The sequence below is a fragment of the Podarcis bocagei genome (genome assembly GCF_964188305.1).
Source record: "Podarcis bocagei genome assembly, chromosome: Z".
NCBI classification, from domain to species: Eukaryota; Metazoa; Chordata; class Lepidosauria; order Squamata; family Lacertidae; genus Podarcis; species Podarcis bocagei.
Window position 1 is genome coordinate 22226574 of NC_138140.1, and position 16269 is coordinate 22242842.

Genomic DNA, 16269 nt, shown 5'->3' on the forward strand with positions numbered 1-16269 from the left:
AATGCCAGTTTCCATAAATTACGCTCACGTGCTCGAAAGCTTCTGTCTTAACCTGGTAGCTTCTTCACTACAACCTTCCTCTCTGACTCTTGTGTTCTTGCATTAACTCTTGGCCCAGCTAAGCTGTCAGGTTGGTTTGCAGGGCAGTGTGGTAGACGCCACAGCAAAAGAGGAGACTTCTCAAGATCTTGGGGCTCAAGCATCTTTCACAACTTGCAAATGGGCAGGATGGCAGAACCTTTAAAAGGACCTGCCATTTCTTTACTCTTGTGGAGGAATTGGGATGGCCAGACTTTGGACTGGAAATCCTTTTGGTCAACAGATCCAAATTCAACATTATGCCAGCCCGCCAGCACCCCCCCCGGGGGGGGGATGTCTGTCTGTCAGTAAAGTTGCAGCTAGTTTTCAGTCCTGCATCTGACTTGGCCAATTATTGGGTTGGCAGGAGGGGGGGACTAGAGTAATTGCCCTGTAACCTCCTAGGCTTATCCGGAACCTTACTTAAAAAAAACCAAGGCCAGTTCCCAATAACAATCCGGCAGCTGACCTCCTGAAAGGGACATGATATGGCAAATATTCTTTGCTGGCACAATCTTTCAAAACAACAATTGAAGCTGTTTCCATCTTGTTATTATATACATTCTTGCAGGGTCATATTTATAGAACAACCAAAGGTCACAGCCTGAAAGCATCTAGACGGTTAGAATTGTTAGAGACAAACCTAGTGCCACCTTGTATTAATAACCCTCCTGCTTCTTGTGGGGGTGGGTGGGTGAGACAATACACTAGTTCTGCACACTGCCCTTTGAACTCAGAATTGGGGGACTTTTTGGTTTTACAGCACAAAAAGCTGCAACTTTTGCAGCATGATAAACTTCTCCAGGCTATCAAGGTTCCCAAAGCAAAACTCACAAGTGAGAGAAGGGCTGCTCCATTCATGACATAGATATTCTGGTTGGCTACTGTGAGAACTGGATACTAAATAGGGTTGCCAGACCTCCATGGCTGACTTAGTCTCCAGGTTTGCCTGGTCCCCTCGAGGTGGCAGGAGGAGGGCTTGGATTCCCAGGTGGGAATCCAATAATAACAATAGTACAGTCATACCTAGGGTTACAGATGCTTCAGGTTGCATTTTTTCGGGTTACGGACCGCCGGAAGTCGGAAGTACCAGAACGGGTTACTTCCAGGTTTTGGCAGTCGCACATGCACAGAAGCGCTAAATTGTGCTTTGCGCATACGCAGAAGCGCCAAATTGCAACCCACGCGTGCACAGACGCGGGTTGCAAACGCTGCGGGTTGCGAACGTGCATCCCGCACGGATCATGTTCGCAACCCAAGTGTCCACTGTAATAATAATAATAATAATAAAGATTGTATGCAACTTACAAGCTGCAGCCTGGCAGGAGCTGGCTGCAAATTATAGTGTAAGCACTCAGGATGGGGGCTAGTCCCCCTCTGCTCCCCTCTCCCAATTAATCTGTCTCCAGGGACTTCCCCCATGACATCACCAGCGACTGTCTTAACCTAGGTCTCAGGTTTTGGCCCTGAAATCTCAGGTCTAGGATGCTTCTGGCTTGACAACCCTAATACTGAACTAGATTGCAATTTGGTCTCATACAGCAGCCAGGCTCTTCTGATGTTCTTAAAGCACAACTTTGGACTTTTTTTATTTGGTCCATACTGATTAATGTTCATTCCTTTAACAGAAAACAGACCCAAAAGGATTGAAGGGTGTATGCAGAACTCAAGTCAAAATATGAGACCACATTGCAATAATCAAGGAAATGAAGCTTTATGAGGAACAGTAGAGGGAATTGGGTATGTTTTGCCTGGAAAAGAAGACACCGAGAGAAGGTATGATAGCCATCTTCAAATATCTAAATAGCTGTCAAAAGGAAGGTGGAGCAAGGACACAAACCAATAGATTCAAGTTACAAGAAAGGAGATTCTGACTAAACAAGAAGAACTTTCTTACCGTGAGAGCTGTTTGACTGTGGAACAGACACCCTCAGAAGGTGGTGGACACTCCTTCATTGGAGGTTTTTAAGCAGAGGGTTTAGTGGCCATCTGACATGCATTCTTTAGTTGAGATTCCTGACTAGATGACTCTCAGGATCCCCTCAAACTCTACAATTCTATAATTGTAAGTCATTGCAATCTGTGGCTCTAACAGATGCCAGATTCAGGTGTTTTCAAGGCACCCAGGACCAAAAAAGTCTTTCACTGGGCACCACACCACAGGACTACCCTTCTCACTTTGCAAGGCATGGTGTCGGCATGAAATAGACACACTTTCCAGGTTAAAAGCGTGCAGTGGCGATGCTTTGCGCAAAGGCTATCAGAGCTCTGGAGCCAGCGCTGCTGATATAATGAAAAAATGATGCATGTGCTTTTGCACAGCTGAGTCACTCTCAGATCTTGTTCTCCGTATGCAATGCAACCCACCCACCCCGCACAGACTTTTCTTCAAGGGTAGCAACACAGCTGCTCAAGATGGGGAAGTTGAGGGTGTCCTTGCCCTGGAGGGCCGCCACTAAGGAAAGTGTTTTGCAAACTGCAGTGGCTGTCAAATTTAGCAGCCATTGGAACTAAGTAATGCTGGAGCAGTCAGCATTTCTCTATCATCCCCCACCCCTTGAGAAAAGAAAGAAAACATTCCAATCACATGTATTTTCAATTAAATATTTTTCTGGATTGTTTTTTGGGGGGATGTCAGTCTGGATGATGCCTTGAGTCCCTTCCAATTCTTGGGGTTCTGTCCCCAAGTGAGGCTTACAATCATAAAGAAGAGGTTGTTGAACTAAACAGGGAGGTTTCTTTGTAAGACAGTGACCTTAACTAGCCACTCAAATGTCCTCATCAGCATCCCAAAAGAATGAGTTGGGCTGCAAGAACTACAACTAAGTGACGGGCCCTCCTAGCTAATTAGTGGAGTGGGAGAGCTGAAAATAATGCCAAAATATTTCACATCTGGCAACCAATGTGCTACTTTGGTTCCAGATAGTACATGGGTAGACAAGTCTAAAAAGCCTGGGACACAAATTTCCATGGCCCTCTAGCGGCTATGGTGGCTCATTTAACAAAGACAATGTATTTTTCATTAACTCTGGAAGTTGATACTTGATTCTGACCAAACTAGGCCTCTTACAGAAAAATAAACACTAGTATTACCTCTCCCCCAAAATATCATAGAACCATAAGCCATGGCATTGTAGAGTTGGAAGGGACTACCGAAGGTCATCTAGTCCAACCCCTTCAAATATGACCATAAAACCTTCATTCCCCCCCTTATTCGATTTAACAGCATCAAACATGAAAAAATAGCAAATATGCAGAGTGTACTTCATGTTTCAGAGAGAGAAACACCCCTCCCACTGTATATAGCTCTCGTGATTCACACTGTCACTGAAGAAGAAGAAGAAAAATCATACATAAACTGTCTCATCTGGGCCTGAGTGTTACATATAATCGGGGGGGGGGGGGAGGAGATGGAATATGCAATTTAGTAGAAAAGTTAAAAAAACAAAAAAACAGGGAAAAGGTGGAAGAGGGGAGTCACACCAAACATTTCTCAGACATTTAAGAGGTGGATTGTTGCCATCAGCTATCAGGATGGAAGCTAGCACCAGGGAGCAAGGGGAAGAGCAATCTTGTCCATTGAGCAGCTGGGCAATGGGAACACCTTGCAGAGTGTGGGAGCAACTCTAAAACAGGGACTTCTAAACTCTAAAACAGCCCAAGGACTTCTGGACGACTCCCTGAGGGCCACATGCTGGTAGATCAGAAAGCAACAGTGGGTACATTTTACCTGGGTTTAGCTGTCTAGTTTTTACACCCACTCACACATATCGGCTTTCCTCTGTCTGGATAAACAAGAGGCATTATAAAAGTTCAAGGTGATATTTCAGCAACGATAAGACACCTGTAATGCGTCACAGGGCCAGTGAGGATTAAGGCAAGCTTTGATGACTAGATTAGTGAGACCTGGAGGGCTGCATTTGGCCCCCTTCCTTAAGGTCCCCCACCCCAACTCCTCCTCTAAAACATGATTCTGCTTAAAGTTGCCTGGCGGGGTCTCCTTGTCTAAGAACGAATGGCTTCCTGGGGATGAGTGTAGCTCAGTGGCAGAGCACCTGCTTTGCATGCAGAAGGTCCCGGGTTTAATCCCCAGTAGTATCTCCAAATAAGGCCAGGAGAGACCCATGCCTGAAACCCTGGAGAGCTGCTGCCAGTCAGTGTAGACAATACTAAACTAGATGGACTAGTGAACAGACTCAATAAAAGGCAACTGTTTATGCTGCTAAGTTAATAGACATCTGAATATTTATGAGCATCAATTAACGTTATGTTCCATCTAAAGCAAAACTACACTGTACAGTGGTGCCTCGCAAGACGAAATTAATCCGTTCCGCGAGTGTCTTCGTCTAGCAGTTTTTTCGTCTTGCGAAGCAACCCTGTTAGCGGCTTAGCGGATTAGCGCTATTAGTGGTTTAGCGGCTATTAAAGGCTTAGCGGCTTAGCGGCTTAGCTGCTAAAAGGCTATTAGCGGCTTAGCGGCTTAGAAAAAGGGGGGGAGCGGAAAAAAATCTCAAGACTTGCAAGACATAGGGAAATTCGTCCTGCGAAGCAACTCAAAAACGGAAAACCCTTTCCTCTAGCGGGTTTTCCGTCTTGCGAGGCATTCGTCTTGCAGGGCACCACTGTATTAGAATCATTTTTAGTGGGGCAGCAAAATAGATATAGTCTTCCCATGTGCCTTGGGTGGGTGGGTGGGGGTGGGTGGGTAAAAATGAGTTGCTGGTATGCATTTACAGTGGTACCTTGGTTTTCGAATGTTAATGAACATTTCAAACGTTGACGAACATTTCGGTTTTTGAACGCCGTAAACCCGGAAGTAAATGCTTCAGTTTTCGAACATGCCTTGGAAGTTGAACATGCCACACACCTTCTGTACTGAGTTTTCCATATTGAGGCTCCTGTATTGAGTTTTCAGTTTTCAAACATTTTGGAACTTGAAACAGTCTTCCAGAACGGATTACATTCAAAAGTCGAGGTACCATTGTATTGATAAAAAGTGCTGTGGGAACCAGCGCAAAATTGCATCAGGAGGCAAAACACACACACCCCAACAACAACTTGATTTTGTGCTCCTTTCTTCCTCTTCTCATCAGGTTTAGCCCTTACATACAATACACATCTATTTGTGCATTTTATTGTTAAAATCACCGGCATGACTGGTGGTGAGGGTTTTTGTGAGTACAGCACTCCAGTATTGGGGAAAAGGATTGCATTTTTATTATTTGTGACATATGGTAGTCCTATTCAGAATAGACCAATTGAAGTTTATGGGCAATACTAACCTAGATTCACTAATTTCAGTGGATCTGCCTCTGAGTGGGACTTAGTTGAATACAACCCACATTCTTTAACATTGCCAGAAGAAGACAAAACATGATGAAGTCCCGCAGAACCAGCAGTCTGGGCATCCTCAACCACGGACGCGGACTTATAAAAAATATTGGGGGGGGGGGGCGGGAAAGCTCATGAATAATAAATAAGCTCATGAATATGCAAATAAAGTGGCGCCGCCTCCTCGTGAGCGAATAGGGGAGAGCGTGCTGCACCTATTAATCAGCTCCGGAGCGGAAATTGGGTGGAGCTTTTGCTCGGGAGGGCAGGAGGCATGCAGCCCGATCCTGTGCATTTTGGGCTGGGGGAGGGGCGGCGATGGCGCTCTGCTGGAGGGGCGCCGGAGATTATTGGGGGGGCGGAGCCCCCCCAAACGAATTTTTGAGGGGGCTTGGGCCCCCTCAAGCCCCATGGAGTCGGCGCCTATGTCCTCAACACTACTTCCATAACTAACTCTTTCAGCTCAGGGAAAGACACTGCTGGGCAGCGAGGTGATGAGATCTTGAGGGGCAGGACATGAGATCGCTTGGTGGTCTAAGCTGTTCCCCAAATGGGGGAACATCCTATGTGACTTTGAGCAAGCATACAGCATTCTGCCAAACCCCAGGATGCGGTTGTTTGTTTTACCTATCACCTTACTAAGGAAGATTTCTTACACAGAGTCTGCTTTAAAAAAAAAAAAAATTACAAGGAATTTCCCTTTACAGTCCTACAGAATCTCTGCAGCGAAACTTTTAAAAGTAGGAGATATTTAGTTCTGGCCATGGAGCACTTGTGTGAGGCCAAGACCCCCTATCGTTGAGGCTTCCCCTTTTGACTGTTGGTTACAATGGGTTGGATCATGCACTCTGCTGTCTCTTGCTCAGAAGTAACTCATACGTACCCTCATTCCGCTTGACCTCTCAGTCCTGCGGGGTGAGGATGAATTGAAATCTGATGATCTTGAAAATGAGACAGCGGAGGTGTGGATTACGGAAAACAAGGACCAGTCCTCTAGCACTGACGTGTCCTCAAGGACATGGAAAAATCAGATTCAAATATCCTGAAATCTGCTCAAGCCAAGTTTTAATTACTTATCTAGCTTCAGTCAGTGTCAGGCTTTGCAAGGCTGTTTATCCCCACCACCCCCACCCAGTGATGTTAATTGTTATCAGAGTTATAATCTCTTGATCTCATTAATCCAGGCAACAGTCCGCTTCCTGAAAGCCGGGTGGTATTTGATCCCCCTTCTGCCCCGGCTCATGGGCATGAATCAGTGGGAGTTAGTCTCGCACACCTCCCATAAACGATGGGCAAGCATCCTTGGCGGATGGGTTGTGTGTCTTGCCATTGTTTTTCTCCACGGTTGCGTGCCACCTGCTTATGCTTGTGATAACTCATTTCATTTCTCTGAGATGGCACACAACGTGTTCCTTGTAATCTCCTTTTTGTGCGGAGAGCTGGAGGTTTATTCAGTGTGCTCCCCACCCCCACTATGGTACCCTCTCTTAATTAAAAATATATATGAGAACATTAAAGCAACCCCTAATCATCACCACCATCACCATAACAGGATAAAACTCACAACCATACATCTGCAGCACACTAATAGATTAAATACTGAAACTCCATATGTGTCATATTTCTTATGATTTTACAGACATGCAAATTATATTATAATGTTCATAAAGTGAAATGTTGTTATAGCTTTCTCTTCCTTTCTTTTATAGGTAAGGCATGATGTCTGTGCGAAAGGGAGATCAGTGGCATGATCATACTATTCCCTTCCAGCCTTTTTTCAGCCGGAACGCAGTTCTGGCCACTCTCAGGTTGGCACCACTGCCATTCTAAGAGAACAAGCGTTTGTGCTGAGTTCCGGCACCTCTTTTTTTCTAGAAAAACAGCACCGGAAAACTTAATAAGCTATTTTTTGTAGGTAATTACACTCAGGTGTTAAAAGTCCATTACTCATTATTTCAAGAGATGGCATGAATTTCGACTATGTTAGATAGGACAGCGGCAACAAAAATAGTAACTCTTCCAATAATTCAATTTTGCCAGAATCGACTGAAGGACATTCAGTGAATAGGATGACTCATCCTGCTGAAATGGCTAGGCAGAGCCTTTCAAGTCTTCTGTCTCCTCATCTGGGGGCAGGAGCCATCCCACCCTCCATTTCTGCTTTGCCCCTGATCATCTTGTCAGGTCTCCTTTTCCCCTATAAGGAAATTTTTTCCTTACTCTGTACCACTGTGGCTTTTTTCCCTTAAGTTTTTGATACAGCCTGGAAAGCTGAATGAGCTAACTATCATATGACTATATTAGTTTCCAGGGTGGTATATATAGTATATATTATTATAGATGAGGGGTGGGGGCCTGAAGGAAGAAGATGGCTGCTTAAACAGAGCTGTAGCTGGTGGAGGTGGGGGGGGGGCTAGCTGTTGTTTTTTGCCCCGGGTGAAGCCTCCACCACCTTCTGTCCTTTTTTTGAAACAGGATCTTTTGTTATGATTAAATGGCAAGTCCACAAGCACTTTGGAGTATTGCTTGCTTCTAATACAGCTGTTCTAATTTCTCTGTGTTTGTTAGGATCTAGAGGACAACATACATGTTTACACCATGTGAATACATAAAGAGGGCATACAATCAGCTATAAAAACTCAACTTGTTTATACTGCAAATAAAATACTTGCAATGAAAGAAATGTGATGCTTCTATTTTTCATTCTTTTATTTTATTCCTTAGATTCTTAAACTGCAACCCTTTTCAGTGGTACCTTGGTTATCAAACGCCTTGATTTCCAAACACTGAAAAACCGGAAGTAAGTGTTCCGGTTTTCAAACGATTTTCGGAAGCCAAACGTCCGATGTGGCTGTCAGCTATTGTTTCCAGGGCACCTGCACCAATCAGAAGCTGTGCCTTGGTTTTTGAACATTTCAGAAGTCAAACGGGCTTCTTGAACAGATTAGTTTTGGTACTTTTGTTTTTGCTATTTATTTTGCATTTTTGTTTTTTGAGGCCTTTTTGTTTAATTTGTTTTTGTGACTGTGTAGAACCCAGTTCAGCTACTGATTGATTGATTGATTGATTGATTGTGTGACTGCGGAAATGGATAAAAGCCCCCATTCAAACAGTGACTATCATCAGTGCAGCTAAGAAAAAAAAAAATTAAATTTTTTATCATCTACAATACTGTCTTATTTATTTTATAGTACAGTGGTGCCTCGCAAGACGAAATTAATTCGTTCCGCAAGTCTCTTCGTCTTGCGGTTTTTTCGTCTTGCGATGCACGGTTTCCCATAGGAATGCATTGAAAATCAATTAATGCGTTCCTAGGGAAACCGCCTTCAGACCAGGTCCGGGGACAGTCTGTCCCCGGACCTCTTCTGAAGGCTGGGGGGGGACAAGGGCTTTTCTTCTCACCCCCAGCATTTTAAAAAACCCTGGGACAGCGGAGGACTTCTCCGCTGTCCGGGCGATCTTAAAATGCTGGCGGCATTTTAAAATCGCCCCGGACAGCGGAGGACTTCTCCGCTGTCCGGGGCGATTTAAAAGCCCCTGGGAAGGCAGGCAGGGGGGGACAAAGACTTTCGCCCCCCGCCCGCCTTCAGAAGGTGTTCCCACCCCCCCGCCCGGCTTCGCAGCAGCGCTACGAAGCCCGGCGGCTGGGGCAGGTGCTCCCGCCCCCCCACCCCGCTTCGGAGCAGCGTTCCGAAGCGGGGTGGCTGGGGCAGGTGTTCCCACCCCCCGCCCGGCTTCGCAGCAGCGCTACGAAGCCCGGCGGCTGGGGCAGGTGCTCCCGCCCCCCACCCCGCTTCGGAGCAGCGTTCCGAAGCAGGGTGGCTGGGGCAGGTGTTCCCACCCCCCCCGCCCGGCTTCGCAGCAGCGCTACAAAGCCCGGCGGCTGGGGCAGGTGCTCCCGCCCCCCCACCCCGCTTCGGAGCAGCGTTCCGAAGCGGGGTAGCTGGGGCAGGTGTTCCCACCCCCCCGCCCGGCTTCGGAGCACGGGGAGATCGCTTCTCCCCACCGCCCCTTGCTTCAAAAGAGGTCCGGGGGCAGCGGGAAGCGCTCCCGCTGCCCCCGGACCTCTTTTGAAGCAAGCGGCTGCGGAGAGAAGCGATCTCCCCGCAGCCGCTTGCTTCAAAAGAGGTCCGGGGGCAGCGGGAGCGCTTCCCGGGGAGATTTTAAAATGCTGGGGGTCGGCAGCGAACGCTTCGCTCCCGACCCCCAGCATTTTAAAATCTCCCCGGGACAGGGGGAGATTTTAAAATGCTGGGGGTCGGCAGCGAACGCTTCGCTCCCGCCCGCCAGCATTTTAAGATCGCCTGGGGCAGGCGGGGGGAAGGCAGGCGGGGGGGGGGAGCAAAGACTTTTGCCCTCCGCCGGCCTTCAGAAGAGGTCCTCTTCTGAAGGCCGGCTGTGGGCGAAAGTCTTTGCTCCCAACCGCCAGCATTTCCCTATGGGCTTTCGTCTTGCGATGCAAGCCCATAGGGAAATTCGTCTTGCGAAGCGCCTCCAAAACAGAAAACCCTTTCGTCTTGCGGGTTTTCCGTCTTGCGAGGCATTCGTCTTGCGGGGTACCACTGTACAGTACAGTGGAACCTCGGGTTACGTACCGTTCTCCTTATGAACACTTCGGGTAACGAGCTCTGCTACAGTGGTACCTCGGAAGACGAATGCCTCGCAAGACGAAAAACGCGCAAGACGAAAGAGTTTTCCGTTTTTTGAGTTGTTCCGCAAGACAAATTTCCCTATGGGCTTGTGTGTGTGACAGACTGAGTCTTTGACTCTGGTGAAAGAAAGCCTAGTTTTGTCCCTGGCTTAAACTCTGGCTTAAAGTTCTGTTTGAAGGCCCAGAAAAACAGCTTGGAGCAAAAGCCCCCACTGTCTAAAAAAGCCCAAACCTTGAAGAAAGTAGAGTGGAATGCAAAAGGATTCAGGAAACCTGAAAAATCACATTCTGAGAAGATGTCTCTCCTTAAGACATCTGCTCAGAATTTGCTTCGCAATCTCCAAATAAAAAAAGATACCCTCAATTTCTTAGAAACAACTCATGATGAGAAAACCTTTTAAGATAGCCGCGTCTCCCTAGAAGAAATTGACAATGTTCTTAAAACATTGAAACCACATAAATCTTTGCTCACTTCTGGGTTTTATAAACAATTTTGAAGAAATGTTATTAACATATATTGTCCACCTATTTATTGACTTGGCGAGAGGAGCCCCTCCTCCCCAGAACATGGTACAACCACACAACTGTACCTATTCCAAAACTATTTAAAGACCAACAGAAGGTAGAATCTTTCTGGCCAATCTATCTGATTAATCAGGATTATAAAATCTTTATGTCCATGCTAGTCAACACTACTTTACCACCAATCTCCCCCCCCCCAAAAAAAAATAATTCACATAACTCATAGGCATTTGATTCTGTCACACAAACCTTAGATTAATTATAACAATAAACCTTTACTCAAAACACCGTCCTGCTTGTATGGCGGACAATTCTTCAAAATTTGAAAAAAAATGGAGCAAAACTCATTTTACCCTCCCTGACAGATTAGGTAAAGGTACCCCTGCCCGTACGGGCCAGTCGTGTCCGACTCTAGGGTTGTGCGCTCATCTCACTTAAGAGGCCGGGGCCAGCGCTGTCCGCAGACACTTCCGGGTCACGTGGCCAGCGTGACGAAGCTGCTCTGGCGAGCCAGCACCAGCGCAGCACACGGAAACACCGTTTACCTTCCCGCTGGTAAGCAGTACCTATTTATCTACTTGCACCTGGGGGTGCTTTCGAACTGCTAGGTGGGCAGGAGCTGGGAACGAACGACGGGAGCTCACCCTACCGCGGGGATTCAAACCGCCGACCTCACGATTGGCAAGTCCTAGGCACTGAGGTTTTACCCACAGCACCACCCGTGTCCCTCCCTGACAGATTAGCAACAGTAAAAATTATGATCCTACCCAAACTGGTGTTTCTATTCCAACCACCCCCCAAGTCAGATCCCACTCAATCAGATACAAAAATCTTTTCCTTCAAAGTACCCAGAATAAATGCTCTTAAAAGCAGTTGTTATTGCCACTTCTCTTAAAGAATGAGTGGTAGATCCCCTAGAAGGATCCTTCCCCAGTGACCCATATGCCTGAGTGATACAGAATTCAAGCCATCTAGATAACAGAGGATGAAGACACCTTTTTCTCCTTAAATGGACCTAAGTAAGACATACAGGGACCCTACCTTGCAGAACTCTAGTGCTCTGCTTAAAAAAAGGGGGGTGGAAGAGTAGGGCATGTCTTACATCTAGGGAATACCATCCCTAGATGTATCCTCGACTGCATGAGGGACTAGGAAAGAAAGGAAGGAAGGAAGGAAGGAAGGAAGGAAGGAAGGAAGGAAGGAAGGAAGGAAGGAAGGAAGGAAGGAAGGAAGGAGCAAGCACCTGGTCTTGGGTTCTATGAAAAACTGAATTAATTTTGGGCATGAAAAAGAAGGGGTTGGGAAGAACACAACTTTATCCTGGTGGGAAAACAATGAGTTGAAGATCAGAGGACAAGGCCCTCGACTCTGAAAACCTATGAGCTGAAGTCATGGCTACTAAGAAAACAGTTTTCAAAGTTAAAAACTTAACGTACTTAAGGGCTCAAAAGGAGGACACATGGAGTGAAGAAACAAGGAAGAAGATTCTGACAAAACATCAGGAAGAACTTTCTGACTGTTAGAGCTGTTGGCAATGAAACAGACTCCCACAAGAAGTGGTGGACTCTCCTTCTTGGAGGTTTTTAAGCAGAGGTTGGAGGGCCACCTGTCATGGAAGTTTTCTTTGAGATTCCTGCATTGCAGGGGGTTGGACTAGATGACCCCACGGGATCCCTTCCAGCTCTACAATTAAATGATTCTAAGAACAGACAAAGCTAGCATTTGGAAATTACATAACAGTAGTTACATTTTTATTCAAACCAAGAGAACAAAAACATATTAAGCCACTCTGAGTCTAAGAGAAAGCAGAGGAAAAAATGAGGTGGGTTAATGTTCTCCAGTCCACTCTTCAAACTGAAATTAACAGTAAGTACCAATTTTCCTCTTTTGCCAGAGTGGATTGGAGTAGATGAAGTGAATAAGTGGCTGCAGAGCATTATTCCCTCAGGACAGGGTGGGATTCTTCTGCCTCAAAACCAAATATGAACAAACCTTTGTAGCACCTTTCTACGAAAAGCAACAAGGCCAGTCACATTGACACCATGCATTTAAAGCCTTATGATACCACTTGAATTCTCAGAGCTTCCCTCAGAGAATTCTGGGAACTGGAGTGGTGGATGCTGAGAACTGCAGCCACTTCTCAGCATCCTTAGTAAACTGTCAGCCAACATCCCAGCAAACCTATCAGGGTAAATGCTAATTGAATAGACAACATTGTCTGATCTCTGCGCAAACAAATCTGGATGAATGTTCAATCAACAGGATGTCTAAAAGTGGCTGTGGTGAAGCAGGGCAGGGGGGCACAGGGCAGCCCAGACCCTCACTGACAGATATTTTCGAAGGTATACAATACGCCTCTGTGCACGATGAGCTTGTTTCTCCTACCCTTGCATTAACCTGTCTCCTGGATACTCCCTGAGCCCTTTCAATCTACACATCCTATATATTCATTCACATACCCCATCATAATAAAAGCATGGCCTGTTAAATAAGGAAGCCCTCTGTGAAGGACAGGTCATGGGTCTGCTTCCTGGTGACCCAGCTACTAGTAAGAGTTGGTGAGGCCATTAGCCAGGTGAGTGAGAGTGACAGTTTGATGCCGGCAGTTTAATAGTCAGATAGGGACTTTTAGCCTAGTTTGACAGAAGGGGTCTATGGCTAATCCTCCCAGGTTCCCTCTCCTTGTTCCATAGATGTGCCATAGGTTTCTTCTGAAACTGGGTCTCAGTTAGAATTAGGGATTGTCTGTGGGTAGACAAGACTGAACAATTTGAGTGGGGTTAGCCTAGGCAGGACACACCAGTTTTGATTCCCTGACAGAAGGGTTAGGATTCTAGAAGGGTATGGGAGTGTTTATTTGGGTAGTACAAGTCAATAGTCATGCTAGAAACAATTTAACCATCCAGTGACAAGTTTAAAACGTGACGTTAAGAATAACCCTAAATATCTCTGCAAAGTGTTTGTTTGAAACAAAGGGCTGCTGCACAGCTCCAGCTGTCCTGTGCTTTCCTGCTTGTCCCTTGCTTCTAGATGTGGGTCCAGGTGATTTTGCACATGCCTTGCAGCTTTCCCCTGGAAAACACATTCTTTACTACCGAATTGCAAGAAAAAGCCATCCATGGAGAACTCAATTGCTGTTTGGTCCAATTCAGCTGTAATCCACAGGTTTCCCCTGGGGAAATGGTAGAACAAGCAGAGGTGCAGATGAGCCCTAGAGTGTTGTGCCTTTCAAAAGTAACCACTAAGCTATAACCTCGTTGAGCGTAAACTCTAAAAGTTCCTTACCCTTATTTAGATCGTCAGGGTGAGGAAAAGTAGTCACAAGTTCCCCTTCAGATAATGATAATACCGTGCTGCTATTAAACATAAACACAACCACAAACAGTTCCTTGAAGGCTCCATCAAGCACCTCTTGCCCCTGAATTGTGCAGGCTGGTCCGTGAGACCTGCAGGTATAGGGCAGAATACAAATTTAATGAATAAAAATAAATAAAATACAGGAAGAACGGTTTAAAAATCAGTGCCTTAATTTTGATTTTCCCCCTCCTCTCGCTTTCCCTTTTTCCTTGTGTATCATGTTTCTCTAGATTGTAATCTTGCAGGTGGGGACTGTCTTGTTTTAATCATATGAAAGCCACTCTGATAACTCTTTTGGGTTGGTACCAAATACTCCAAAGGAGTAAATAAAATAATTTTCTGCAGGGGACCAAGTCACCCCATACAACCTACAGGAAAATTTATGCTGCCAAATTTTGTTTTTTTTATTTTGTTTTTTTATATAAATATTTTATTAGGTTTTAACAATAGAAAAATTCAGAAAAAATACAAAGACAGAGAAAATACAAGGTCACAAAATACAAATTACAAAATACAAAAATACAAACATTAAACACGAAAATACAAGTTACAAAATACAAACATTAAACACGAAAAAAGAAAAAAGAAAAAACACATATAGGAGAAAAACAAAAATTCCCTCTTTCTTAATTTCTCATCTTTAATTAACTTATTTTCCTGACTTCCTCACGTCTCCCGTTCCTGTATCCCTTTTAAAAATTAGTTCAGCAAATTCATATCCTGTTAGTTTATCTGTTGTTAATCCAATCTTACATTTTACCTTGTTGCTAGACCCCCTGCAATTCATTTCAATGTCATCAGCATTCAAAAATTTTACAATATTTCTGCAAATAAATTTTAAATTTCCTCCAATCTTCTTCCACCGACTCTTCTCCCTGGTCTCGGATTCTGCCAGTCATTTCCGCCATCTCCATGTAGTCTATTAGTTGCATCTGCCATTCTTCCAAGGTGGGTAGATCTCGTGTCTTCCAATGCTTTGCGATGAGGATTCTTGCTGCTGCTGTAGCATACATAAAAAGAGTTCTATCCTTCTTTAACACCGATTTGTCCACTATGCCCAGGAGGAAGGCCTCTGGTTTCTTCGGGAAAGTATATTTAAATACCGTTTTCAGTTCATTATATATCATTTCCCAGAAGGCCTTGATCCTTGGGCACGTCCACCAAAGGTGAAAGAATGTACCTTCAATCTCTTTACATTTCCAACATTTGTTATCGGGCAAATGGTATATTTTTGCAAGCTTGACTAGAGTCATGTACCACCTGTATATCATTTTCATAATATTCTCTTTTAAGGCATTACATGCCGTAAATTTAATCCCGGCCGTCCACAACTTCTCCCAGTCAGCAAACATAATATTGTGACCTATATCTTGTGCCCATTTTATCATTGCAGATTTTACCGTTTCTTCCTCCATATTCCATTTCAACAGCAGATTATACATTCTTGAAAGTATCTTAGCATTGGTGTCAGGGGTTTAGGAGCAGAGGCAAGGGCAAGGGAGGAAACAGAGAGCGAAGGGGAGGAGGCAGAAGAAAGGATGAGTGATGACGACGACCCGAGATCTCCGAGTCTTTCCAGTGAATCAGAGGATTCACAGAAAGGAGCACCAGTGGCCAGGGCAAGGGGGGAGTTTAGGGGGGCACCCCAGGAAGATAGAGCCAGAGGGGACTCAGAGGAGAGCAGTTGGAAATCGGGACCAGCGTCACCGCTAGGGAGCAGGGAGGAGGAAGGGAGCCAGGGGGCAAGCGCTGGCAGCTCACCACAGGAGGGGGGGCATGAGTCAGGAGTGGCCACACCTCCATCGGGGAGCGAAGAAACGGTTAAGCGGAAAGTGGAAGGTTGGGCGCGCACGCCAAGTTCAAATGCAGAGGAAGGCGGCGCAGTAAGCAGCCCGGAAAGGGAGCCAGGTCCTAAAGCCCGGCGCAAGGAGGCAGGAGGGTCCGGGTCAGCGTCAGAAGAATCCCGGAAGGAAGAAACCCCGGGGGGCAGAGGGACCCAGAGGAGAACAGTCAGGCGGAAAAGGTGGAGCAGGGCTAGGATATTAAGTTGGTGCACAAGGGGCGGAGAATCAGACGGAGCTTCGCCGATCTAGCTACTAGACGTAGAGTTGCACGCAGCAGCTTGAAAATGGAAACTGTAACTCAATAAAGACTTTTACTTAATGATCGCTGGCTAGCGTGATCCTCTGTGAGCTAGGATCTTCGAGCAGCTCTGACAGTAAGCTCCGTCTCACAAGTGTGGGCATCTACAGCCTCGAGGAGGGGAGAGAAGCAGGTGCCTACCAGCGAGCTCACGAACGGCAGCCGACATGACGGCTGAGCAGCAGATA

The 16269-nt window shown here is 45.9% G+C and overlaps 1 protein-coding gene and 1 long non-coding RNA gene across 4 annotated transcripts in view; both read right to left on the bottom strand.

Moving 5' to 3' along the window:
• The window catches only part of VSIG4 (V-set and immunoglobulin domain containing 4), a 62311-nt gene that overhangs the window by 36131 nt on the left and 9911 nt on the right, over window positions 1-16269 (bottom strand). The window lies entirely within an intron of this gene.
• Window positions 7022-14290, bottom strand: LOC308578512. The gene is made up of 2 exons (XR_014003971.1): window positions 13042-14290; window positions 7022-7227 (listed from the first exon to the last, which is right to left on the bottom strand). It is a non-coding gene; the product is annotated as an uncharacterized lncRNA (long non-coding RNA).